The 24,348-nt window shown below is 51.5% G+C and overlaps 9 non-coding genes across 9 annotated transcripts; all 9 read left to right on the plus strand.

Annotated features, from left to right (window-relative positions):
* The first annotated feature begins 1,030 nt into the window (after positions 1 to 1,030).
* Positions 1,031 to 1,102, plus strand: TRNAD-GUC (transfer RNA aspartic acid (anticodon GUC)). Its single transcript has one exon. It is a non-coding gene; the product is annotated as a tRNA-Asp (tRNA).
* Positions 1,103 to 3,942: 2,840 nt separating this feature from the next.
* TRNAD-GUC (transfer RNA aspartic acid (anticodon GUC)) lies at positions 3,943 to 4,014 on the plus strand. Its single transcript has one exon. It is a non-coding gene; the product is annotated as a tRNA-Asp (tRNA).
* Positions 4,015 to 5,410: 1,396 nt separating this feature from the next.
* TRNAD-GUC (transfer RNA aspartic acid (anticodon GUC)) lies at positions 5,411 to 5,482 on the plus strand. Its single transcript has one exon. It is a non-coding gene; the product is annotated as a tRNA-Asp (tRNA).
* A 1,397-nt stretch (positions 5,483 to 6,879) lies between these two features.
* TRNAD-GUC (transfer RNA aspartic acid (anticodon GUC)) lies at positions 6,880 to 6,951 on the plus strand. Its single transcript has one exon. It is a non-coding gene; the product is annotated as a tRNA-Asp (tRNA).
* Positions 6,952 to 8,348: 1,397 nt separating this feature from the next.
* Positions 8,349 to 8,420, plus strand: TRNAD-GUC (transfer RNA aspartic acid (anticodon GUC)). The gene has a single exon. It is a non-coding gene; the product is annotated as a tRNA-Asp (tRNA).
* A 5,770-nt stretch (positions 8,421 to 14,190) lies between these two features.
* TRNAD-GUC (transfer RNA aspartic acid (anticodon GUC)) lies at positions 14,191 to 14,262 on the plus strand. The gene has a single exon. It is a non-coding gene; the product is annotated as a tRNA-Asp (tRNA).
* A 1,397-nt stretch (positions 14,263 to 15,659) lies between these two features.
* TRNAD-GUC (transfer RNA aspartic acid (anticodon GUC)) lies at positions 15,660 to 15,731 on the plus strand. The gene has a single exon. It is a non-coding gene; the product is annotated as a tRNA-Asp (tRNA).
* Positions 15,732 to 17,128: 1,397 nt separating this feature from the next.
* Positions 17,129 to 17,200, plus strand: TRNAD-GUC (transfer RNA aspartic acid (anticodon GUC)). Its single transcript has one exon. It is a non-coding gene; the product is annotated as a tRNA-Asp (tRNA).
* Positions 17,201 to 20,063: 2,863 nt separating this feature from the next.
* Positions 20,064 to 20,135, plus strand: TRNAD-GUC (transfer RNA aspartic acid (anticodon GUC)). The gene has a single exon. It is a non-coding gene; the product is annotated as a tRNA-Asp (tRNA).
* The last annotated feature ends 4,213 nt before the right edge of the window (positions 20,136 to 24,348 follow it).

The raw sequence follows: 24,348 nt of genomic DNA on the forward strand, positions 1-24,348 counted from the left end.
GGTCCGGGCACACGCGTGAACCCTTACTCTCATCTCAGCCTCTCCTGGTGATACATCACACCTGGGATCGTTTGCTCCCTGTGGGCTGTGGGAAATTTGCTACCAGCACGCCCTGGAAGTGGGGCTCATTCCGCTGCAACGGGAGGTCTTCCCAGGACGCGTCACAGCTCAACGCAAGAGCTCCTGGGTTTCGAAGGCTCTTGCAGCAAGCCTTCACAAAGCAGCAGGGAGCGCCGTTCCAGATGGGAAACTTGAGACTGGATGTCCAGAAAAGCAAGACGTCAGAAGCGAAACCTTTTTCCTGCAGGGTGTGGCATACCATCCGCTTGCTCATTGCGACAGAGGTGGCACTAATGAAGGAAGAGGTCAACGTTACGTTCTTCTTTAAAATGCAAGGCCAGGAAAAGTGGCAGCGGTGGGATTTGAACCCACGCCTCCGAAGAGACTGGAGCCTTAATCCAGCGCCTTAGACCGCTCGGCCACGCTACCTCCCTGCTAGTCGCCGAAAGCGGAACTTGACCCGTTGCCCGGCCCGCTTTAGTGCTTTGCCTTTTCTCCTTGGAAAGTCTGGAGACAGGCAGTGGAAGGGCAGGCAAACTGTCAGGTGCGCAGAGGAGGGGAGACCATGAGGCAAGGTGGGAGATGGGGGCAAGAAGTGAGAAAAAAACTAATCGCAAGCTAGGGCAGGATTCGGAAAGTGAAGCCGAAAAGGGGCTTAGCATGCAGCCCAGGGGTTTCTTTGACTGTCCTAAGCCCACAGGGACTTTGCCGTCCTCAGCTCATGAGACTTGAGATGGGTAGCTTGATTTGCTGAGGAAATGCGGGATGACAGATTCAACTCTGGAGTCAAACATAGCCCGGAACTATCGCCTTAAACTGAGTTTTAAGCCTGGTGCCGATAAAAAGAAAGAAATTAGCCTTAGATCGGGCAAGCCGTTTGACGGGGGAAAATGAGACCCCCCTAGGCCAGCTAGGTGGTCGCTGGATGCTGTGCAGACATCAGCAGCTGTTCATTTCATGCCCTCACGTCTCCTCGTTAGTATAGTGGTCAGTATCCCCGCCTGTCACGCGGGAGACCGGGGTTCAATTCCCCGACGGGGAGGTTAAACCTTTTCTGGATTTTTTTTAGTTCTTGACAAATATTCTTGAAGATTAGGCTGAGTCAAGTAGGGAATGGGTGCCAAGAACTGACTCTTTAAGAAAAAAGCACCGGCAACGCTAGTCATCGTACAATATTTGTGCACAATTGCTTACATTAGGCGGCCGGTCCACTTTATTGAGTCCCCCTCAGCACCATTTAGTGCTCCTGTTGTCTGCGAAGTCCAAATTGTAACCCTGAATCAGTTCCTCTTCTGACCCTTTGTATCATGTTACATGACGAGTAATGATCACCTGTTAGCTTTATCCCTAATTATAACTCTCACTCTTTCCCTGCATCTAACCCTAGCTCTAATCCCATCATTAACCTCGGTCCGGGCACACGCGTGAACCCCTACTCTCATCTCAGCCTCTCCTGGTGATACATCACACCTGGGATCGTTTGCTCCCTGTGGGCTGTGGGAAATTTGCTACCAGCACGCCCTGGAAGTGGGGCTCATTCCGCTGCAACGGGAGGTCTTCCCAGGACGCGTCACAGCTCAACGCAAGAGCTCCTGGGTTTCGAAGGCTCTTGCAGCAAGCCTTCACAAAGCAGCAGGGAGCGCCGTTCCAGATGGGAAACTTGAGACTGGATGTCCAGAAAAGCAAGACGTCAGAAGCGAAACCTTTTTCCTGCAGGGTGTGGCATACCATCCGCTTGCTCATTGCGACAGAGGTGGCACTAATGAAGGAAGAGGTCAACGTTACGTTCTTCTTTAAAATGCAAGGCCAGGAAAAGTGGCAGCGGTGGGATTTGAACCCACCCCTCCGAAGAGACTGGAGCCTTAATCCAGCGCCTTAGACCGCTCGGCCACGCTACCTCCCTGCTAGTCGCCGAAAGCGGAACTTGACCCGTTGCCCGGCCCGCTTTAGTGCTTTGCCTTTTCTCCTTGGAAAGTCTGGAGACAGGCAGTGGAAGGGCAGGCAAACTGTCAGGTGCGCAGAGGAGGGGAGACCATGAGGCAAGGTGGGAGATGGGGGCAAGAAGTAAGAAAAAAACTAATCGCAAGCTAGGGCAGGATTCGGAAAGTGAAGCCGAAAAGGGGCTTAGCATGCAGCCCAGGGGTTTCTTTGACTGTCCTAAGCCCACAGGGACTTTGCCGTCCTCAGCTCATGAGACTTGAGATGGGTAGCTTGATTTGCTGAGGAAATGCGGGATGACAGATTCAACTCTGGAGTCAAACATAGCCCGGAACTATCGCCTTAAACTGAGTTTTAAGCCTGGTGCCGATAAAAAGAAAGAAATTAGCCTTAGATCGGGCAAGCCGTTTGACGGGGGAAAATGAGACCCCCTAGGCCAGCTAGGTGGTCGCTGGATGCTGTGCAGACATCAGCAGCTGTTCATTTCATGCCCTCACGTCTCCTCGTTAGTATAGTGGTCAGTATCCCCGCCTGTCACGCGGGAGACCGGGGTCCTTTTCTGGATTTTTTTTAGTTCTTGACAAATATTCTTGAAGATTAGGCTGAGTCAAGTAGGGAATGGGTGCCAAGAACTGACTCTTTAAGAAAAAAGCACCGGCAACGCTAGTCATCGTACAATATTTGTGCACAATTGCTTACATTAGGCGGCCGGTCCACTTTATTGAGTCCCCCTCAGCACCATTTAGTGCTCCTGTTGTCTGCGAAGTCCAAATTGTAACCCTGAATCAGTTCCTCTTCTGACCCTTTGTATCATGTTACATGACGAGTAATGATCACCTGTTAGCTTTATCCCTAATTATAACTCTCACTCTTTCCCTGCATCTAACCCTAGCTCTAATCCCATCATTAACCTCGGTCCGGGCACACGCGTGAACCCTTACTCTCATCTCAGCCTCTCCTGGTGATACATCACACCTGGGATCGTTTGCTCCCTGTGGGCTGTGGGAAATTTGCTACCAGCACGCCCTGGAAGTGGGGCTCATTCCGCTGCAACGGGAGGTCTTCCCAGGACGCGTCACAGCTCAACGCAAGAGCTCCTGGGTTTCGAAGGCTCTTGCAGCAAGCCTTCACAAAGCAGCAGGGAGCGCCGTTCCAGATGGGAAACTTGAGACTGGATGTCCAGAAAAGCAAGACGTCAGAAGCGAAACCTTTTTCCTGCAGGGTGTGGCATACCATCCGCTTGCTCATTGCGACAGAGGTGGCACTAATGAAGGAAGAGGTCAACGTTACGTTCTTCTTTAAAATGCAAGGCCAGGAAAAGTGGCAGCGGTGGGATTTGAACCCACGCCTCCGAAGAGACTGGAGCCTTAATCCAGCGCCTTAGACCGCTCGGCCACGCTACCTCCCTGCTAGTCGCCGAAAGCGGAACTTGACCCGTTGCCCGGCCCGCTTTAGTGCTTTGCCTTTTCTCCTTGGAAAGTCTGGAGACAGGCAGTGGAAGGGCAGGCAAACTGTCAGGTGCGCAGAGGAGGGGAGACCATGAGGCAAGGTGGGAGATGGGGGCAAGAAGTGAGAAAAAAACTAATCGCAAGCTAGGGCAGGATTCGGAAAGTGAAGCCGAAAAGGGGCTTAGCATGCAGCCCAGGGGTTTCTTTGACTGTCCTAAGCCCACAGGGACTTTGCCGTCCTCAGCTCATGAGACTTGAGATGGGTAGCTTGATTTGCTGAGGAAATGCGGGATGACAGATTCAACTCTGGAGTCAAACATAGCCCGGAACTATCGCCTTAAACTGAGTTTTAAGCCTGGTGCCGATAAAAAGAAAGAAATTAGCCTTAGATCGGGCAAGCCGTTTGACGGGGGAAAATGAGACCCCCCTAGGCCAGCTAGGTGGTCGCTGGATGCTGTGCAGACATCAGCAGCTGTTCATTTCATGCCCTCACGTCTCCTCGTTAGTATAGTGGTCAGTATCCCCGCCTGTCACGCGGGAGACCGGGGTTCAATTCCCCGACGGGGAGGTTAAACCTTTTCTGGATTTTTTTTAGTTCTTGACAAATATTCTTGAAGATTAGGCTGAGTCAAGTAGGGAATGGGTGCCAAGAACTGACTCTTTAAGAAAAAAGCACCGGCAACGCTAGTCATCGTACAATATTTGTGCACAATTGCTTACATTAGGCGGCCGGTCCACTTTATTGAGTCCCCCTCAGCACCATTTAGTGCTCCTGTTGTCTGCGAAGTCCAAATTGTAACCCTGAATCAGTTCCTCTTCTGACCCTTTGTATCATGTTACATGACGAGTAATGATCACCTGTTAGCTTTATCCCTAATTATAACTCTCACTCTTTCCCTGCATCTAACCCTAGCTCTAATCCCATCATTAACCTCGGTCCGGGCACACGCGTGAACCCTTACTCTCATCTCAGCCTCTCCTGGTGATACATCACACCTGGGATCGTTTGCTCCCTGTGGGCTGTGGGATATTTGCTACCAGCACGCCCTGGAAGTGGGGCTCATTCCGCTGCAACGGGAGGTCTTCCCAGGACGCGTCACAGCTCAACGCAAGAGCTCCTGGGTTTCGAAGGCTCTTGCAGCAAGCCTTCACAAAGCAGCAGGGAGCGCCGTTCCAGATGGGAAACTTGAGACTGGATGTCCAGAAAAGCAAGACGTCAGAAGCGAAACCTTTTTCCTGCAGGGTGTGGCATACCATCCGCTTGCTCATTGCGACAGAGGTGGCACTAATGAAGGAAGAGGTCAACGTTACGTTCTTCTTTAAAATGCAAGGCCAGGAAAAGTGGCAGCGGTGGGATTTGAACCCACGCCTCCGAAGAGACTGGAGCCTTAATCCAGCGCCTTAGACCGCTCGGCCACGCTACCTCCCTGCTAGTCGCCGAAAGCGGAACTTGACCCGTTGCCCGGCCCGCTTTAGTGCTTTGCCTTTTCTCCTTGGAAAGTCTGGAGACAGGCAGTGGAAGGGCAGGCAAACTGTCAGGTGCGCAGAGGAGGGGAGACCATGAGGCAAGGTGGGAGATGGGGGCAAGAAGTAAGAAAAAAACTAATCGCAAGCTAGGGCAGGATTCGGAAAGTGAAGCCGAAAAGGGGCTTAGCATGCAGCCCAGGGGTTTCTTTGACTGTCCTAAGCCCACAGGGACTTTGCCGTCCTCAGCTCATGAGACTTGAGATGGGTAGCTTGATTTGCTGAGGAAATGCGGGATGACAGATTCAACTCTGGAGTCAAACATAGCCCGGAACTATCGCCTAAAACTGAGTTTTAAGCCTGGTGCCGATAAAAAGAAAGAAATTAGCCTTAGATCGGGCAAGCCGTTTGACGGGGGAAAATGAGACCCCCTAGGCCAGCTAGGTGGTCGCTGGATGCTGTGCAGACATCAGCAGCTGTTCATTTCATGCCCTCACGTCTCCTCGTTAGTATAGTGGTCAGTATCCCCGCCTGTCACGCGGGAGACCGGGGTTCAATTCCCCGACGGGGAGGTTAAACCTTTTCTGGATTTTTTTTAGTTCTTGACAAATATTCTTGAAGATTAGGCTGAGTCAAGTAGGGAATGGGTGCCAAGAACTGACTCTTTAAGAAAAAAGCACCGGCAACGCTAGTCATCGTACAATATTTGTGCACAATTGCTTACATTAGGCGGCCGGTCCACTTTATTGAGTCCCCCTCAGCACCATTTAGTGCTCCTGTTGTCTGCGAAGTCCAAATTGTAACCCTGAATCAGTTCCTCTTCTGACCCTTTGTATCATGTTACATGACGAGTAATGATCACCTGTTAGCTTTATCCCTAATTATAACTCTCACTCTTTCCCTGCATCTAACCCTAGCTCTAATCCCATCATTAACCTCGGTCCGGGCACACGCGTGAACCCTTACTCTCATCTCAGCCTCTCCTGGTGATACATCACACCTGGGATCGTTTGCTCCCTGTGGGCTGTGGGAAATTTGCTACCAGCACGCCCTGGAAGTGGGGCTCATTCCGCTGCAACGGGAGGTCTTCCCAGGACGCGTCACAGCTCAACGCAAGAGCTCCTGGGTTTCGAAGGCTCTTGCAGCAAGCCTTCACAAAGCAGCAGGGAGCGCCGTTCCAGATGGGAAACTTGAGACTGGATGTCCAGAAAAGCAAGACGTCAGAAGCGAAACCTTTTTCCTGCAGGGTGTGGCATACCATCCGCTTGCTCATTGCGACAGAGGTGGCACTAATGAAGGAAGAGGTCAACGTTACGTTCTTCTTTAAAATGCAAGGCCAGGAAAAGTGGCAGCGGTGGGATTTGAACCCACGCCTCCGAAGAGACTGGAGCCTTAATCCAGCGCCTTAGACCGCTCGGCCACGCTACCTCCCTGCTAGTCGCCGAAAGCGGAACTTGACCCGTTGCCCGGCCCGCTTTAGTGCTTTGCCTTTTCTCCTTGGAAAGTCTGGAGACAGGCAGTGGAAGGGCAGGCAAACTGTCAGGTGCGCAGAGGAGGGGAGACCATGAGGCAAGGTGGGAGATGGGGGCAAGAAGTGAGAAAAAAACTAATCGCAAGCTAGGGCAGGATTCGGAAAGTGAAGCCGAAAAGGGGCTTAGCATGCAGCCCAGGGGTTTCTTTGACTGTCCTAAGCCCACAGGGACTTTGCCGTCCTCAGCTCATGAGACTTGAGATGGGTAGCTTGATTTGCTGAGGAAATGCGGGATGACAGATTCAACTCTGGAGTCAAACATAGCCCGGAACTATCGCCTTAAACTGAGTTTTAAGCCTGGTGCCGATAAAAAGAAAGAAATTAGCCTTAGATCGGGCAAGCCGTTTGACGGGGGAAAATGAGACCCCCCTAGGCCAGCTAGGTGGTCGCTGGATGCTGTGCAGACATCAGCAGCTGTTCATTTCATGCCCTCACGTCTCCTCGTTAGTATAGTGGTCAGTATCCCCGCCTGTCACGCGGGAGACCGGGGTTCAATTCCCCGACGGGGAGGTTAAACCTTTTCTGGATTTTTTTTAGTTCTTGACAAATATTCTTGAAGATTAGGCTGAGTCAAGTAGGGAATGGGTGCCAAGAACTGACTCTTTAAGAAAAAAGCACCGGCAACGCTAGTCATCGTACAATATTTGTGCACAATTGCTTACATTAGGCGGCCGGTCCACTTTATTGAGTCCCCCTCAGCACCATTTAGTGCTCCTGTTGTCTGCGAAGTCCAAATTGTAACCCTGAATCAGTTCCTCTTCTGACCCTTTGTATCATGTTACATGACGAGTAATGATCACCTGTTAGCTTTATCCCTAATTATAACTCTCACTCTTTCCCTGCATCTAACCCTAGCTCTAATCCCATCATTAACCTCGGTCCGGGCACACGCGTGAACCCTTACTCTCATCTCAGCCTCTCCTGGTGATACATCACACCTGGGATCGTTTGCTCCCTGTGGGCTGTGGGAAATTTGCTACCAGCACGCCCTGGAAGTGGGGCTCATTCCGCTGCAACGGGAGGTCTTCCCAGGACGCGTCACAGCTCAACGCAAGAGCTCCTGGGTTTCGAAGGCTCTTGCAGCAAGCCTTCACAAAGCAGCAGGGAGCGCCGTTCCAGATGGGAAACTTGAGACTGGATGTCCAGAAAAGCAAGACGTCAGAAGCGAAACCTTTTTCCTGCAGGGTGTGGCATACCATCCGCTTGCTCATTGCGACAGAGGTGGCACTAATGAAGGAAGAGGTCAACGTTACGTTCTTCTTTAAAATGCAAGGCCAGGAAAAGTGGCAGCGGTGGGATTTGAACCCACGCCTCCGAAGAGACTGGAGCCTTAATCCAGCGCCTTAGACCGCTCGGCCACGCTACCTCCCTGCTAGTCGCCGAAAGCGGAACTTGACCCGTTGCCCGGCCCGCTTTAGTGCTTTGCCTTTTCTCCTTGGAAAGTCTGGAGACAGGCAGTGGAAGGGCAGGCAAACTGTCAGGTGCGCAGAGGAGGGGAGACCATGAGGCAAGGTGGGAGATGGGGGCAAGAAGTAAGAAAAAAAACTAATCGCAAGCTAGGGCAGGATTCGGAAAGTGAAGCCGAAAAGGGGCTTAGCATGCAGCCCAGGGGTTTCTTTGACTGTCCTAAGCCCACAGGGACTTTGCCGTCCTCAGCTCATGAGACTTGAGATGGGTAGCTTGATTTGCTGAGGAAATGCGGGATGACAGATTCAACTCTGGAGTCAAACATAGCCCGGAACTATCGCCTTAAACTGAGTTTTAAGCCTGGTGCCGATAAAAAGAAAGAAATTAGCCTTAGATCGGGCAAGCCGTTTGACGGGGGAAAATGAGACCCCCTAGGCCAGCTAGGTGGTCGCTGGATGCTGTGCAGACATCAGCAGCTGTTCATTTCATGCCCTCACGTCTCCTCGTTAGTATAGTGGTCAGTATCCCCGCCTGTCACGCGGGAGACCGGGGTTCAATTCCCCGACGGGGAGGTTAAACCTTATCTGGATTTTTTTTAGTTCTTGACAAATATTCTTGAAGATTAGGCTGAGTCAAGTAGGGAATGGGTGCCAAGAACTGACTCTTTAAGAAAAAAGCACCGGCAACGCTAGTCATCGTACAATATTTGTGCACAATTGCTTACATTAGGCGGCCGGTCCACTTTATTGAGTCCCCCTCAGCACCATTTAGTGCTCCTGTTGTCTGCGAAGTCCAAATTGTAACCCTGAATCAGTTCCTCTTCTGACCCTTTGTATCATGTTACATGACGAGTAATGATCACCTGTTAGCTTTATCCCTAATTATAACTCTCACTCTTTCCCTGCATCTAACCCTAGCTCTAATCCCATCATTAACCTCGGTCCGGGCACACGCGTGAACCCTTACTCTCATCTCAGCCTCTCCTGGTGATACATCACACCTGGGATCGTTTGCTCCCTGTGGGCTGTGGGAAATTTGCTACCAGCACGCCCTGGAAGTGGGGCTCATTCCGCTGCAACGGGAGGTCTTCCCAGGACGCGTCACAGCTCAACGCAAGAGCTCCTGGGTTTCGAAGGCTCTTGCAGCAAGCCTTCACAAAGCAGCAGGGAGCGCCGTTCCAGATGGGAAACTTGAGACTGGATGTCCAGAAAAGCAAGACGTCAGAAGCGAAACCTTTTTCCTGCAGGGTGTGGCATACCATCCGCTTGCTCATTGCGACAGAGGTGGCACTAATGAAGGAAGAGGTCAACGTTACGTTCTTCTTTAAAATGCAAGGCCAGGAAAAGTGGCAGCGGTGGGATTTGAACCCACGCCTCCGAAGAGACTGGAGCCTTAATCCAGCGCCTTAGACCGCTCGGCCACGCTACCTCCCTGCTAGTCGCCGAAAGCGGAACTTGACCCGTTGCCCGGCCCGCTTTAGTGCTTTGCCTTTTCTCCTTGGAAAGTCTGGAGACAGGCAGTGGAAGGGCAGGCAAACTGTCAGGTGCGCAGAGGAGGGGAGACCATGAGGCAAGGTGGGTGAGGGTGGCAAGAAGTGAGAAAAAAACTAATCGCAAGCTAGGGCAGGATTCGGAAAGTGAAGCCGAAAAGGGGCTTAGCATGCAGCCCAGGGGTTTCTTTGACTGTCCTAAGCCCACAGGGACTTTGCCGTCCTCAGCTCATGAGACTTGAGATGGGTAGCTTGATTTGCTGAGGAAATGCGGGATGACAGATTCAACTCTGGAGTCAAACATAGCCCGGAACTATCGCCTTAAACTGAGTTTTAAGCCTGGTGCCGATAAAAAGAAAGAAATTAGCCTTAGATCGGGCAAGCCGTTTGACGGGGGAAAATGAGACCCCCTAGGCCAGCTAGGTGGTCGCTGGATGCTGTGCAGACATCAGCAGCTGTTCATTTCATGCCCTCACGTCTCCTCGTTAGTATAGTGGTCAGTATCCCCGCCTGTCACGCGGGAGACGGGGAGGTTAAACCTTTTCTGGATTTTTTTTAGTTCTTGACAAATATTCTTGAAGATTAGGCTGAGTCAAGTAGGGAATGGGTGCCAAGAACTGACTCTTTAAGAAAAAAGCACCGGCAACGCTAGTCATCGTACAATATTTGTGCACAATTGCTTACAATAGGCGGCCGGTCCACTTTATTGAGTCCCCCTCAGCACCATTTAGTGCTCCTGTTGTCTGCGAAGTCCAAATTGTAACCCTGAATCAGTTCCTCTTCTGACCCTTTGTATCATGTTACATGACGAGTAATGATCACCTGTTAGCTTTATCCCTAATTATAACTCTCACTCTTTCCCTGCATCTAACCCTAGCTCTAATCCCATCATTAACCTCGGTCCGGGCACACGCGTGAACCCTTACTCTCATCTCAGCCTCTCCTGGTGATACATCACACCTGGGATCGTTTGCTCCCTGTGGGCTGTGGGAAATTTGCTACCAGCACGCCCTGGAAGTGGGGCTCATTCCGCTGCAACGGGAGGTCTTCCCAGGACGCGTCACAGCTCAACGCAAGAGCTCCTGGGTTTCGAAGGCTCTTGCAGCAAGCCTTCACAAAGCAGCAGGGAGCGCCGTTCCAGATGGGAAACTTGAGACTGGATGTCCAGAAAAGCAAGACGTCAGAAGCGAAACCTTTTTCCTGCAGGGTGTGGCATACCATCCGCTTGCTCATTGCGACAGAGGTGGCACTAATGAAGGAAGAGGTCAACGTTACGTTCTTCTTTAAAATGCAAGGCCAGGAAAAGTGGCAGCGGTGGGATTTGAACCCACGCCTCCGAAGAGACTGGAGCCTTAATCCAGCGCCTTAGACCGCTCGGCCACGCTACCTCCCTGCTAGTCGCCGAAAGCGGAACTTGACCCGTTGCCCGGCCCGCTTTAGTGTTTTGCCTTTTCTCCTTGGAAAGTCTGGAGACAGGCAGTGGAAGGGCAGGCAAACTGTCAGGTGCGCAGAGGAGGGGAGACCATGAGGCAAGGTGGGAGATGGGGGCAAGAAGTAAGAAAAAAACTAATCGCAAGCTAGGGCAGGATTCGGAAAGTGAAGCCGAAAAGGGGCTTAGCATGCAGCCCAGGGGTTTCTTTGACTGTCCTAAGCCCACAGGGACTTTGCCGTCCTCAGCTCATGAGACTTGAGATGGGTAGCTTGATTTGCTGAGGAAATGCGGGATGACAGATTCAACTCTGGAGTCAAACATAGCCCGGAACTATCGCCTTAAACTGAGTTTTAAGCCTGGTGCCGATAAAAAGAAAGAAATTAGCCTTAGATCGGGCAAGCCGTTTGACGGGGGAAAATGAGACCCCCTAGGCCAGCTAGGTGGTCGCTGGATGCTGTGCAGACATCAGCAGCTGTTCATTTCATGCCCTCACGTCTCCTCGTTAGTATAGTGGTCAGTATCCCCGCCTGTCACGCGGGAGACCGGGGTTCAATTCCCCTACGGGGAGGTTAAACCTTTTCTGGATTTTTTTTAGTTCTTGACAAATATTCTTGAAGATTAGGCTGAGTCAAGTAGGGAATGGGTGCCAAGAACTGACTCTTTAAGAAAAAAGCACCGGCAACGCTAGTCATCGTACAATATTTGTGCACAATTGCTTACATTAGGCGGCCGGTCCACTTTATTGAGTCCCCCTCAGCACCATTTAGTGCTCCTGTTGTCTGCGAAGTCCAAATTGTAACCCTGAATCAGTTCCTCTTCTGACCCTTTGTATCATGTTACATGACGAGTAATGATCACCTGTTAGCTTTATCCCTAATTATAACTCTCACTCTTTCCCTGCATCTAACCCTAGCTCTAATCCCATCATTAACCTCGGTCCGGGCACACGCGTGAACCCTTACTCTCATCTCAGCCTCTCCTGGTGATACATCACACCTGGGATCGTTTGCTCCCTGTGGGCTGTGGGAAATTTGCTACCAGCACGCCCTGGAAGTGGGGCTCATTCCGCTGCAACGGGAGGTCTTCCCAGGACGCGTCACAGCTCAACGCAAGAGCTCCTGGGTTTCGAAGGCTCTTGCAGCAAGCCTTCACAAAGCAGCAGGGAGCGCCGTTCCAGATGGGAAACTTGAGACTGGATGTCCAGAAAAGCAAGACGTCAGAAGCGAAACCTTTTTCCTGCAGGGTGTGGCATACCATCCGCTTGCTCATTGCGACAGAGGTGGCACTAATGAAGGAAGAGGTCAACGTTACGTTCTTCTTTAAAATGCAAGGCCAGGAAAAGTGGCAGCGGTGGGATTTGAACCCACGCCTCCGAAGAGACTGGAGCCTTAATCCAGCGCCTTAGACCGCTCGGCCACGCTACCTCCCTGCTAGTCGCCGAAAGCGGAACTTGACCCGTTGCCCGGCCCGCTTTAGTGCTTTGCCTTTTCTCCTTGGAAAGTCTGGAGACAGGCAGTGGAAGGGCAGGCAAACTGTCAGGTGCGCAGAGGAGGGGAGACCATGAGGCAAGGTGGGAGATGGGGGCAAGAAGTGAGAAAAAAACTAATCGCAAGCTAGGGCAGGATTCGGAAAGTGAAGCCGAAAAGGGGCTTAGCATGCAGCCCAGGGGTTTCTTTGACTGTCCTAAGCCCACAGGGACTTTGCCGTCCTCAGCTCATGAGACTTGAGATGGGTAGCTTGATTTGCTGAGGAAATGCGGGATGACAGATTCAACTCTGGAGTCAAACATAGCCCGGAACTATCGCCTTAAACTGAGTTTTAAGCCTGGTGCCGATAAAAAGAAAGAAATTAGCCTTAGATCGGGCAAGCCGTTTGACGGGGGAAAATGAGACCCCCTAGGCCAGCTAGGTGGTCGCTGGATGCTGTGCAGACATCAGCAGCTGTTCATTTCATGCCCTCACGTCTCCTCGTTAGTATAGTGGTCAGTATCCCCGCCTGTCACGGGGTTCAATTCCCGACGGGGAGGTTAAACCTTTTCTGGATTTTTTTTAGTTCTTGACAAATATTCTTGAAGATTAGGCTGAGTCAAGTAGGGAATGGGTGCCAAGAACTGACTCTTTAAGAAAAAAGCACCGGCAACGCTAGTCATCGTACAATATTTGTGCACAATTGCTTACATTAGGCGGCCGGTCCACTTTATTGAGTCCCCCTCAGCACCATTTAGTGCTCCTGTTGTCTGCGAAGTCCAAATTGTAACCCTGAATCAGTTCCTCTTCTGACCCTTTGTATCATGTTACATGACGAGTAATGATCACCTGTTAGCTTTATCCCTAATTATAACTCTCACTCTTTCCCTGCATCTAACCCTAGCTCTAATCCCATCATTAACCTCGGTCCGGGCACACGCGTGAACCCTTACTCTCATCTCAGCCTCTCCTGGTGATACATCACACCTGGGATCGTTTGCTCCCTGTGGGCTGTGGGAAATTTGCTACCAGCACGCCCTGGAAGTGGGGCTCATTCCGCTGCAACGGGAGGTCTTCCCAGGACGCGTCACAGCTCAACGCAAGAGCTCCTGGGTTTCGAAGGCTCTTGCAGCAAGCCTTCACAAAGCAGCAGGGAGCGCCGTTCCAGATGGGAAACTTGAGACTGGATGTCCAGAAAAGCAAGACGTCAGAAGCGAAACCTTTTTCCTGCAGGGTGTGGCATACCATCCGCTTGCTCATTGCGACAGAGGTGGCACTAATGAAGGAAGAGGTCAACGTTACGTTCTTCTTTAAAATGCAAGGCCAGGAAAAGTGGCAGCGGTGGGATTTGAACCCACGCCTCCGAAGAGACTGGAGCCTTAATCCAGCGCCTTAGACCGCTCGGCCACGCTACCTCCCTGCTAGTCGCCGAAAGCGGAACTTGACCCGTTGCCCGGCCCGCTTTAGTGCTTTGCCTTTTCTCCTTGGAAAGTCTGGAGACAGGCAGTGGAAGGGCAGGCAAACTGTCAGGTGCGCAGAGGAGGGGAGACCATGAGGCAAGGTGGGTGAGGGTGGCAAGAAGTGAGAAAAAAACTAATCGCAAGCTAGGGCAGGATTCGGAAAGTGAAGCCGAAAAGGGGCTTAGCATGCAGCCCAGGGGTTTCTTTGACTGTCCTAAGCCCACAGGGACTTTGCCGTCCTCAGCTCATGAGACTTGAGATGGGTAGCTTGATTTGCTGAGGAAATGCGGGATGACAGATTCAACTCTGGAGTCAAACATAGCCCGGAACTATCGCCTTAAACTGAGTTTTAAGCCTGGTGCCGATAAAAAGAAAGAAATTAGCCTTAGATCGGGCAAGCCGTTTGACGGGGGAAAATGAGACCCCCTAGGCCAGCTAGGTGGTCGCTGGATGCTGTGCAGACATCAGCAGCTGTTCATTTCATGCCCTCACGTCTCCTCGTTAGTATAGTGGTCAGTATCCCCGCCTGTCACGCGGGAGACCGGGGTTCAATTCCCCGACGGGGAGGTTAAACCTTTTCTGGATTTTTTTTAGTTCTTGACAAATATTCTTGAAGATTAGGCTGAGTCAAGTAGGGAATGGGTGCCAAGAACTGACTCTTTAAGAAAAAAGCACCGGCAACGCTAGTCATCGTACAATATTTGTGCACAATTGCTTACATTAGGCGGCCGGTCCACTTTATTGAGTCCCCCTCAGCACCATTTAGTGCTCCTGTTGTCTGCGAAGTCCAAATTGTAACCCTGAATCAGTTCCTCTTCTGACCCTTTGTATCATGTTACATGACGAGTAATGATCACCTGTTAGCTTTATCCCTAATTATAACTCTCACTCTTTCCCTGCATCTAACCCTAGCTCTAATCCCATCATTAACCTCGGTCCGGGCACACGCGTGAACCCTTACTCTCATCTCAGCCTCTCCTGGTGATACATCACACCTGGGATCGTTTGCTCCCTGTGGGCTGTGGGAAATTTGCTACCAGCACGCCCTGGAAGTGGGGCTCATTCCGCTGCAACGGGAGGTCTTCCCAGGACGCGTCACAGCTCAACGCAAGAGCTCCTGGGTTTCGAAGGCTCTTGCAGCAAGCCTTCACAAAGCAGCAGGGAGCGCCGTTCCAGATGGGAAACTTGAGACTGGATGTCCAGAAAAGCAAGACGTCAGAAGCGAAACCTTTTTCCTGCAGGGTGTGGCATACCATCCGCTTGCTCATTGCGACAGAGGTGGCACTAATGAAGGAAGAGGTCAACGTTACGTTCTTCTTTAAAATGCAAGGCCAGGAAAAGTGGCAGCGGTGGGATTTGAACCCACGCCTCCGAAGAGACTGGAGCCTTAATCCAGCGCCTTAGACCGCTCGGCCACGCTACCTCCCTGCTAGTCGCCGAAAGCGGAACTTGACCCGTTGCCCGGCCCGCTTTAGTGCTTTGCCTTTTCTCCTTGGAAAGTCTGGAGACAGGCAGTGGAAGGGCAGGCAAACTGTCAGGTGCGCAGAGGAGGGGAGACCATGAGGCAAGGTGGGAGATGGGGGCAAGAAGTGAGAAAAAAACTAATCGCAAGCTAGGGCAGGATTCGGAAAGTGAAGCCGAAAAGGGGCTTAGCATGCAGCCCAGGGGTTTCTTTGACTGTCCTAAGCCCACAGGGACTTTGCCGTCCTCAGCTCATGAGACTTGAGATGGGTAGCTTGATTTGCTGAGGAAATGCGGGATGACAGATTCAACTCTGGAGTCAAACATAGCCCGGAACTATCGCCTTAAACTGAGTTTTAAGCCTGGTGCCGATAAAAAGAAAGAAATTAGCCTTAGATCGGGCAAGCCGTTTGACGGGGGAAAATGAGACCCCCCTAGGCCAGCTAGGTGGTCGCTGGATGCTGTGCAGACATCAGCAGCTGTTCATTTCATGCCCTCACGTCTCCTCGTTAGTATAGTGGTCAGTATCCCCGCCTGTCACGCGGGAGACCGGGGTTCAATTCCCCGACGGGGAGGTTAAACCTTTTCTGGATTTTTTTTAGTTCTTGACAAATATTCTTGAAGATTAGGCTGAGTCAAGTAGGGAATGGGTGCCAAGAACTGACTCTTTAAGAAAAAAGCACCGGCAACGCTAGTCATCGTACAATATTTGTGCACAATTGCTTACATTAGGCGGCCGGTCCACTTTATTGAGTCCCCCTCAGCACCATTTAGTGCTCCTGTTGTCTGCGAAGTCCAAATTGTAACCCTGAATCAGTTCCTCTTCTGACCCTTTGTATCATGTTACATGACGAGTAATGATCACCTGTTAGCTTTATCCCTAATTATAACTCTCACTCTTTCCCTGCATCTAACCCTAGCTCTAATCCCATCATTAACCTCGGTCCGGGCACACGCGTGAACCCTTACTCTCATCTCAGCCTCTCCTGGTGATACATCACACCTGGGATCGTTTGCTCCCTGTGGGCTGTGGGAAATTTGCTACCAGCACGCCCTGGAAGTGGGGCTCATTCCGCTGCAACGGGAGGTCTTCCCAGGACGCGTCACAGCTCAACGCAAGAGCTCCTGGGTTTCGAAGGCTCTTGCAGCAAGCCTTCACAAAGCAGCAGGGAGCGCCGTTCCAGATGGGAAACTTGAGACTGGATGTCCAGAAAAGCAAGACGTCAGAAGCGAAACCTTTTTCCTGCAGGGTGTGGCATACCATCCGCTTGCTCATTGCGACAGAGGTGGCACTAATGAAGGAAGAGGTCAACGTTACGTTCTTCTTTAAAATGCAAGGCCAGGAAAAGTGGCAGCGGTGGGATTTGAACCCACGCCTCCGAAGAGACTGGAGCCTTAATCCAGCGCCTTAGACCGCTCGGCCACGCTACCTCCCTGCTAGTCGCCGAAAGCGGAACTTGACCCGTTGCCCGGCCCGCTTTAGTGCTTTGCCTTTTCTCCTTGGAAAGTCTGGAGACAGGCAGTGGAAGGGCAGGCAAACTGTCAGGTGCGCAGAGGAGGGGAGACCATGAGGCAAGGTGGGAGATGGGGGCAAGAAGTAAGAAAAAAAACTAATCGCAAGCTAGGGCAGGATTCGGAAAGTGAAGCCGAAAAGGGGCTTAGCATGCAGCCCAGGGGTTTCTTTGACTGTCCTAAGCCCACAGGGACTTTGCCGTCCTCAGCTCATGAGACTTGAGATGGGTAGCTTGATTTGCTGAGGAAATGCGGGATGACAGATTCAACTCTGGAGTCAAACATAGCCCGGAACTATCGCCTTAAACTGAGTTTTAAGCCTGGTGCCGATAAAAAGAAAGAAATTAGCCTTAGATCGGGCAAGCCGTTTGACGGGGGAAAATGAGACCCCCTAGGCCAGCTAGGTGGTCGCTGGATGCTGTGCAGACATCAGCAGCTGTTCATTTCATGCCCTCACGTCTCCTCGTTAGTATAGTGGTCAGTATCCCCGCCTGTCACGCGGGAGACCGGGGTTCAATTCCCCGACGGGGAGGTTAAACCTTATCTGGATTTTTTTTAGTTCTTGACAAATATTCTTGAAGATTAGGCTGAGTCAAGTAGGGAATGGGTGCCAAGAACTGACTCTTTAAGAAAAAAGCACCGGCAACGCTAGTCATCGTACAATATTTGTGCACAATTGCTTACATTAGGCGGCCGGTCCACTTTATTGAGTCCCCCTCAGCACCATTTAGTGCTCCTGTTGTCTGCGAAGTCCAAATTGTAACCCTGAATCAGTTCCTCTTCTGACCCTTTGTATCATGTTACATGACGAGTAATGATCACCTGTTAGCTTTATCCCTAATTATAACTCTCACTCTTTCCCTGCATCTAACCCTAGCTCTAATCCCATCATTAACCTCGGTCCGGGCACACGCGTGAACCCTTACTCTCATCTCAGCCTCTCCTGGTGATACATCACACCTGGGATCGTTTGCTCCCTGTGGGCTGTGGGAAATTTGCTACCAGCACGCCCTGGAAGTGGGGCTCATTCCGCTGCAACGGGAGGTCTTCCCAGGACGCGTCACAGCTCAACGCAAGAGCTCCTGGGTTTCGAAGGCTCTTGCAGCAAGCCTTCACAAAGCAGCAGGGAGCGCCGTTCCAGATGGGAAACTTGAGACTGGATGTCCAGAAAAGCAAGACGTCAGAAGCGAAACCTTTTTCCTGCAGGGTGTGGCATACCATCCGCTTGCTCATTGCGACAGAGGTGGCACTAATGAAGGAAGAGGTCAACGTTACGTTCTTCTTTAAAATGCAAGGCCAGGAAAAGTGGCAGCGGTGGGATTTGAACCCACGCCTCCGAAGAGACTGGAGCCTTAATCCAGCGCCTTAGACCGCTCGGCCACGCTACCTCCCTGCTAGTCGCCGAAAGCGGAACTTGACCCGTTGCCCGGCCCGCTTTAGTGCTTTGCCTTTTCTCCTTGGAAAGTCTGGAGACAGGCAGTGGAAGGGCAGGCAAACTGTCAGGTGCGCAGAGGAGGGGAGACCATGAGGCAAGGTGGGTGAGGGTGGCAAGAAGTGAGAAAAAAACTAATCGCAAGCTAGGGCAGGATTCGGAAAGTGAAGCCGAAAAGGGGCTTAGCATGCAGCCCAGGGGTTTCTTTGACTGTCCTAAGCCCACAGGGACTTTGCCGTCCTCAGCTCATGAGACTTGAGATGGGTAGCTTGATTTGCTGAGGAAATGCGGGATGACAGATTCAACTCTGGAGTCAAACATAGCCCGGAACTATCGCCTTAAACTGAGTTTTAAGCCTGGTGCCGATAAAAAGAAAGAAATTAGCCTTAGATCGGGCAAGCCGTTTGACGGGGGAAAATGAGACCCCCTAGGCCAGCTAGGTGGTCGCTGGATGCTGTGCAGACATCAGCAGCTGTTCATTTCATGCCCTCACGTCTCCTCGTTAGTATAGTGGTCAGTATCCCCGCCTGTCACGCGGGAGACCGGGGTTCAATTCCCGACGGGGAGGTTAAACCTTTTCTGGATTTTTTTTAGTTCTTGACAAATATTCTTGAAGATTAGGCTGAGTCAAGTAGGGAATGGGTGCCAAGAACTGACTCTTTAAGAAAAAAGCACCGGCAACGCTAGTCATCGTACAATATTTGTGCACAATTGCTTACATTAGGCGGCCGGTCCACTTTATTGAGTCCCCCTCAGCACCATTTAGTGCTCCTGTTGTCTGCGAAGTCCAAATTGTAACCCTGAATCAGTTCCTCTTCTGACCCTTTGTATCATGTTACATGACGAGTAATGATCACCTGTTAGCTTTATCCCTAATTATAACTCTCACTCTTTCCCTGCATCTAACCCTAGCTCTAATCCCATCATTAACCTCGGTCCGGGCACACGCGTGAACCCTTACTCTCATCTCAGCCTCTCCTGGTGATACATCACACCTGGGATCGTTTGCTCCCTGTGGGCTGTGGGAAATTTGCTACCAGCACGCCCTGGAAGTGGGGCTCATTCCGCTGCAACGGGAGGTCTTCCCAGGACGCGTCACAGCTCAACGCAAGAGCTCCTGGGTTTCGAAGGCTCTTGCAGCAAGCCTTCACAAAGCAGCAGGGAGCGCCGTTCCAGATGGGAAACTTGAGACTGGATGTCCAGAAAAGCAAGACGTCAGAAGCGAAACCTTTTTCCTGCAGGGTGTGGCATACCATCCGCTTGCTCATTGCGACAGAGGTGGCACTAATGAAGGAAGAGGTCAACGTTACGTTCTTCTTTAAAATGCAAGGCCAGGAAAAGTGGCAGCGGTGGGATTTGAACCCACGCCTCCGAAGAGACTGGAGCCTTAATCCAGCGCCTTAGACCGCTCGGCCACGCTACCTCCCTGCTAGTCGCCGAAAGCGGAACTTGACCCGTTGCCCGGCCCGCTTTAGTGCTTTGCCTTTTCTCCTTGGAAAGTCTGGAGACAGGCAGTGGAAGGGCAGGCAAACTGTCAGGTGCGCAGAGGAGGGGAGACCATGAGGCAAGGTGGGAGATGGGGGCAAGAAGTAAGAAAAAAACTAATCGCAAGCTAGGGCAGGATTCGGAAAGTGAAGCCGAAAAGGGGCTTAGCATGCAGCCCAGGGGTTTCTTTGACTGTCCTAAGCCCACAGGGACTTTGCCGTCCTCAGCTCATGAGACTTGAGATGGGTAGCTTGATTTGCTGAGGAAATGCGGGATGACAGATTCAACTCTGGAGTCAAACATAGCCCGGAACTATCGCCTTAAACTGAGTTTTAAGCCTGGTGCCGATAAAAAGAAAGAAATTAGCCTTAGATCGGGCAAGCCGTTTGACGGGGGAAAATGAGACCCCCTAGGCCAGCTAGGTGGTCGCTGGATGCTGTGCAGACATCAGCAGCTGTTCATTTCATGCCCTCACGTCTCCTCGTTAGTATAGTGGTCAGTATCCCCGCCTGTCACGCGGGAGACCGGGGTTCAATTCCCCGACGGGGAGGTTAAACCTTTTCTGGATTTTTTTTAGTTCTTGACAAATATTCTTGAAGATTAGGCTGAGTCAAGTAGGGAATGGGTGCCAAGAACTGACTCTTTAAGAAAAAAGCACCGGCAACGCTAGTCATCGTACAATATTTGTGCACAATTGCTTACATTAGGCGGCCGGTCCACTTTATTGAGTCCCCCTCAGCACCATTTAGTGCTCCTGTTGTCTGCGAAGTCCAAATTGTAACCCTGAATCAGTTCCTCTTCTGACCCTTTGTATCATGTTACATGACGAGTAATGATCACCTGTTAGCTTTATCCCTAATTATAACTCTCACTCTTTCCCTGCATCTAACCCTAGCTCTAATCCCATCATTAACCTCGGTCCGGGCACACGCGTGAACCCTTACTCTCATCTCAGCCTCTCCTGGTGATACATCACACCTGGGATCGTTTGCTCCCTGTGGGCTGTGGGAAATTTGCTACCAGCACGCCCTGGAAGTGGGGCTCATTCCGCTGCAACGGGAGGTCTTCCCAGGACGCGTCACAGCTCAACGCAAGAGCTCCTGGGTTTCGAAGGCTCTTGCAGCAAGCCTTCACAAAGCAGCAGGGAGCGCCGTTCCAGATGGGAAACTTGAGACTGGATGTCCAGAAAAGCAAGACGTCAGAAGCGAAACCTTTTTCCTGCAGGGTGTGGCATACCATCCGCTTGCTCATTGCGACAGAGGTGGCACTAATGAAGGAAGAGGTCAACGTTACGTTCTTCTTTAAAATGCAAGGCCAGGAAAAGTGGCAGCGGTGGGATTTGAACCCACGCCTCCGAAGAGACTGGAGCCTTAATCCAGCGCCTTAGACCGCTCGGCCACGCTACCTCCCTGCTAGTCGCCGAAAGCGGAACTTGACCCGTTGCCCGGCCCGCTTTAGTGCTTTGCCTTTTCTCCTTGGAAAGTCTGGAGACAGGCAGTGGAAGGGCAGGCAAACTGTCAGGTGCGCAGAGGAGGGGAGACCATGAGGCAAGGTGGGAGATGGGGGCAAGAAGTGAGAAAAAAACTAATCGCAAGCTAGGGCAGGATTCGGAAAGTGAAGCCGAAAAGGGGCTTAGCATGCAGCCCAGGGGTTTCTTTGACTGTCCTAAGCCCACAGGGACTTTGCCGTCCTCAGCTCATGAGACTTGAGATGGGTAGCTTGATTTGCTGAGGAAATGCGGGATGACAGATTCAACTCTGGAGTCAAACATAGCCCGGAACTATCGCCTTAAACTGAGTTTTAAGCCTGGTGCCGATAAAAAGAAAGAAATTAGCCTTAGATCGGGCAAGCCGTTTGACGGGGGAAAATGAGACCCCCTAGGCCAGCTAGGTGGTCGCTGGATGCTGTGCAGACATCAGCAGCTGTTCATTTCATGCCCTCACGTCTCCTCGTTAGTATAGTGGTCAGTATCCCCGCCTGTCACGCGGGAGACCGGGGTTCAATTCCCGACGGGGAGGTTAAACCTTTTCTGGATTTTTTTTAGTTCTTGACAAATATTCTTGAAGATTAGGCTGAGTCAAGTAGGGAATGGGTGCCAAGAACTGACTCTTTAAGAAAAAAGCACCGGCAACGCTAGTCATCGTACAATATTTGTGCACAATTGCTTACATTAGGCGGCCGGTCCACTTTATTGAGTCCCCCTCAGCACCATTTAGTGCTCCTGTTGTCTGCGAAGTCCAAATTGTAACCCTGAATCAGTTCCTCTTCTGACCCTTTGTATCATGTTACATGACGAGTAATGATCACCTGTTAGCTTTATCCCTAATTATAACTCTCACTCTTTCCCTGCATCTAACCCTAGCTCTAATCCCATCATTAACCTCGGTCCGGGCACACGCGTGAACCCTTACTCTCATCTCAGCCTCTCCTGGTGATACATCACACCTGGGATCGTTTGCTCCCTGTGGGCTGTGGGAAATTTGCTACCAGCACGCCCTGGAAGTGGGGCTCATTCCGCTGCAACGGGAGGTCTTCCCAGGACGCGTCACAGCTCAACGCAAGAGCTCCTGGGTTTCGAAGGCTCTTGCAGCAAGCCTTCACAAAGCAGCAGGGAGCGCCGTTCCAGATGGGAAACTTGAGACTGGATGTCCAGAAAAGCAAGACGTCAGAAGCGAAACCTTTTTCCTGCAGGGTGTGGCATACCATCCGCTTGCTCATTGCGACAGAGGTGGCACTAATGAAGGAAGAGGTCAACGTTACGTTCTTCTTTAAAATGCAAGGCCAGGAAAAGTGGCAGCGGTGGGATTTGAACCCACGCCTCCGAAGAGACTGGAGCCTTAATCCAGCGCCTTAGACCGCTCGGCCACGCTACCTCCCTGCTAGTCGCCGAAAGCGGAACTTGACCCGTTGCCCGGCCCGCTTTAGTGCTTTGCCTTTTCTCCTTGGAAAGTCTGGAGACAGGCAGTGGAAGGGCAGGCAAACTGTCAGGTGCGCAGAGGAGGGGAGACCATGAGGCAAGGTGGGAGATGGGGGCAAGAAGTGAGAAAAAAACTAATCGCAAGCTAGGGCAGGATTCGGAAAGTGAAGCCGAAAAGGGGCTTAGCATGCAGCCCAGGGGTTTCTTTGACTGTCCTAAGCCCACAGGGACTTTGCCGTCCTCAGCTCATGAGACTTGAGATGGGTAGCTTGATTTGCTGAGGAAATGCGGGATGACAGATTCAACTCTGGAGTCAAACATAGCCCGGAACTATCGCCTTAAACTGAGTTTTAAGCCTGGTGCCGATAAAAAGAAAGAAATTAGCCTTAGATCGGGCAAGCCGTTTGACGGGGGAAAATGAGACCCCCTAGGCCAGCTAGGTGGTCGCTGGATGCTGTGCAGACATCAGCAGCTGTTCATTTCATGCCCTCACGTCTCCTCGTTAGTATAGTGGTCAGTATCCCCGCCTGTCACGCGGGAGACCGGGGTTCAATTCCCGACGGGGAGGTTAAACCTTTTCTGGATTTTTTTTAGTTCTTGACAAATATTCTTGAAGATTAGGCTGAGTCAAGTAGGGAATGGGTGCCAAGAACTGACTCTTTAAGAAAAAAGCACCGGCAACGCTAGTCATCGTACAATATTTGTGCACAATTGCTTACATTAGGCGGCCGGTCCACTTTATTGAGTCCCCCTCAGCACCATTTAGTGCTCCTGTTGTCTGCGAAGTCCAAATTGTAACCCTGAATCAGTTCCTCTTCTGACCCTTTGTATCATGTTACATGACGAGTAATGATCACCTGTTAGCTTTATCCCTAATTATAACTCTCACTCTTTCCCTGCATCTAACCCTAGCTCTAATCCCATCATTAACCTCGGTCCGGGCACACGCGTGAACCCTTACTCTCATCTCAGCCTCTCCTGGTGATACATCACACCTGGGATCGTTTGCTCCCTGTGGGCTGTGGGAAATTTGCTACCAGCACGCCCTGGAAGTGGGGCTCATTCCGCTGCAACGGGAGGTCTTCCCAGGACGCGTCACAGCTCAACGCAAGAGCTCCTGGGTTTCGAAGGCTCTTGCAGCAAGCCTTCACAAAGCAGCAGGGAGCGCCGTTCCAGATGGGAAACTTGAGACTGGATGTCCAGAAAAGCAAGACGTCAGAAGCGAAACCTTTTTCCTGCAGGGTGTGGCATACCATCCGCTTGCTCATTGCGACAGAGGTGGCACTAATGAAGGAAGAGGTCAACGTTACGTTCTTCTTTAAAATGCAAGGCCAGGAAAAGTGGCAGCGGTGGGATTTGAACCCACGCCTCCGAAGAGACTGGAGCCTTAATCCAGCGCCTTAGACCGCTCGGCCACGCTACCTCCCTGCTAGTCGCCGAAAGCGGAACTTGACCCGTTGCCCGGCCCGCTTTAGTGCTTTGCCTTTTCTCCTTGGAAAGTCTGGAGACAGGCAGTGGAAGGGCAGGCAAACTGTCAGGTGCGCAGAGGAGGGGAGACCATGAGGCAAGGTGGGAGATGGGGGCAAGAAGTGAGAAAAAAACTAATCGCAAGCTAGGGCAGGATTCGGAAAGTGAAGCCGAAAAGGGGCTTAGCATGCAGCCCAGGGGTTTCTTTGACTGTCCTAAGCCCACAGGGACTTTGCCGTCCTCAGCTCATGAGACTTGAGATGGGTAGCTTGATTTGCTGAGGAAATGCGGGATGACAGATTCAACTCTGGAGTCAAACATAGCCCAGAACTATCGCCTTAAACTGAGTTTTAAGCCTGGTGCCGATAAAAAGAAAGAA

This window comes from Ambystoma mexicanum, chromosome 1p (assembly GCF_040938575.1).
Source record: "Ambystoma mexicanum isolate Mex_15411 chromosome 1p, UKY_AmexF1_1, whole genome shotgun sequence".
In the NCBI taxonomy this organism is placed as follows: Eukaryota; Metazoa; Chordata; class Amphibia; order Caudata; family Ambystomatidae; genus Ambystoma; species Ambystoma mexicanum.